The following is a 2,319-nucleotide window of genomic DNA, read 5'->3' as shown; positions in this document are numbered from 1 at the left end:
TCAATCAGAAGAGGAGCATGAGCAACATCTTTGGATGGTTCTACAGCGGCTACGAGAACATAAACTGTATGTCGAATTCAAGAAGTGCGAGTTTTGGCTATCCCATGTGTCTTTTCTTGGACACATTGTCAGTAAAAATGGAATCAAGGTTGATCTTGGAAAGATTGAATCCATCAGGGATTATCCAAGACCAAAGACAATTACAGAAGTTAGAAGTTTCCTGGGTCTAACTGGTTATTACTGTCGGTTTGTAAAGGGGTTCTCTAAGATTTCTACGCCCTTAACCGAGCTCACTAAAAAAAATCAGCAGTTTGTGTGGACAGAAAAATGTGAAGCAAGCTTTCAGGAGCTGAAACAGGGATTGATTACCATTCCGGTATTAGCCCTACCGTCAGATAAAGAAAAGTTCGTAGTCTACTGTGATGCATCCAGACAGGGTTTTGGGTGTGTATTGATGTAGGCCGATCGGGTTATCGCCTCCCGTCAGTTGAAAGAATATGAGCAGCGATACCCGACTCGTGATTTAGAACTTGCCGCAGTGGTGTTTGCTTTGAAGATTTGGCGGCATTATCTCTATGGAGAGAAATGTGAAATTTATACTTACCATAAGAGCCTCAAATATTTATTTACTCATAAATATTTGAATATGAAACAGAGGCGTTGGTTAGAGTTGGTTAAGGATTATGCCTATGAAATCCTTTACCATCCTGGGAAGACCAATGTAGTGGCTGATGCCTTAAGCAGGAAGGGTCTCGGGCATGTAACTAGTATGATTAAGATTTCACCTCAGTTAGCAGAAGACATGGTCAGATCAAGCATCGAGTTTGTTGTAGGCAAACTTCATAACTTGATGCTGCAATTTGATCTATTGGAATGAATTAAAGCTGCTTAGTTACTTGATCTAGAGTTAGTGAAGATCCGAGAAGAGGTTAGATCTGGTCAAGCCAAAGAATTTACAGTATCAGATAGTGGGATGCTATTGTTTAAGACTAGGGTTTGTGTTCCAAGTAGTGCGGAACTTAGAAATGAGATTCTTGAGGAATCACATACCACTCCATATTCATTGCATCCTGGCACTACCAAGATGTACCAAGATCTTAAACCCTACTTCTGGTGGAGCGGGATGAAGAAGAATATGGTAGAATTTGTATCCCAGTGCCTAAGTTGTCAACAAATCAAGGGTGAACATTAGAGACTGGCAGGTTTATTACAGCCATTGACACTTCCTGAGTGGAAGTGGGAGGATATCACCATGGACTTTGTGGTTGGATTACTTAGAACTACGGGATCACAAAGTCTGCACATTTTCTACTAGTAAAAACAACCTTTACAGTGGATCAATATGCAGAATTGTACGTGAAAGAGATAGTGAGATTACATGGTGTTCCAAAGTCCATTATATCGGATAGAGATCCGAAGTTTACTTTTAAATTCTGGCAGAGTCTTCAGCGGGCTATGGGTAGCAAACTGAAATTCAGTACAGCTTTCCATCCTCAGACTGATGGACAGTCCGAAAGGACAATTTAGATACTGGAAGACATGTTACGAGCCTGAGTTATGGATTTCGAGGGCTCCTGGAGCAAGTACCTACCACTGATAGAGTTCTCGTACAATAACAGCTACCAAAGTACAATAGGGATGGCTCCCTATGAGTTGTTATATGGCAAGAAGTGTAGGTCTCCCATTCACTGGGATGAAACAGGAGAAAAGAAATATCTGGGTCCAGAATCAGTGCAACAGACTAATGAAGCTATAGAAAAAATTAAGGCCAGAATGCTTGCCTCTCAAAGTAGGCAAAAGAGTTATGCAGATCCGAAGCACAAAAATGTAGAATTTCAGGTAAGGAATCATGTGTTCCTACAGGTGTCTCCAATGAAGGGGATCAAATGTTTCAGGAAAAGAGGCAAGTTATGCTCTAGGTTTACAGGACTTTTCGAGATTCTCGAGAAAGTTGGACTTATGGCATATCGTTAAGCTTTGCCTCCAGCTCTTTCAGCAGTTTACAATGTATTGCATATTTCCATGTTACAAAAATACATTTCAGACCCTACTCATGTGCTGAGTTATGAGAATCTTAAGTTGCAACCAAACTTATCATACGAAGGGCAACCAGTTCAGATCTTAGATAGAAAATACAAAGTCCTTCGGAAAGAGACCATAGCTTTGGTCAAAGTACTCTGGAAAAACAGCAAGGTGGAGGAAGCCACCTGGGAGTTAGAGTCCGACATGAGGGCTTAGTATCCAAAGTTGTTCAGGTAAGATTTCGAGGACGAAATCCTTTTAACGAGGGGATAATTTTAAAGACAGCTTAACTTTAAT

Source organism: Cannabis sativa, chromosome 3 (genome assembly GCF_029168945.1).
Source record: "Cannabis sativa cultivar Pink pepper isolate KNU-18-1 chromosome 3, ASM2916894v1, whole genome shotgun sequence".
Lineage (NCBI taxonomy): Eukaryota > Viridiplantae > Streptophyta > Magnoliopsida > Rosales > Cannabaceae > Cannabis > Cannabis sativa.
The sequence above is the reverse complement of the archived record's forward strand: the minus strand, read 5'-3'. Positions refer to the sequence as shown.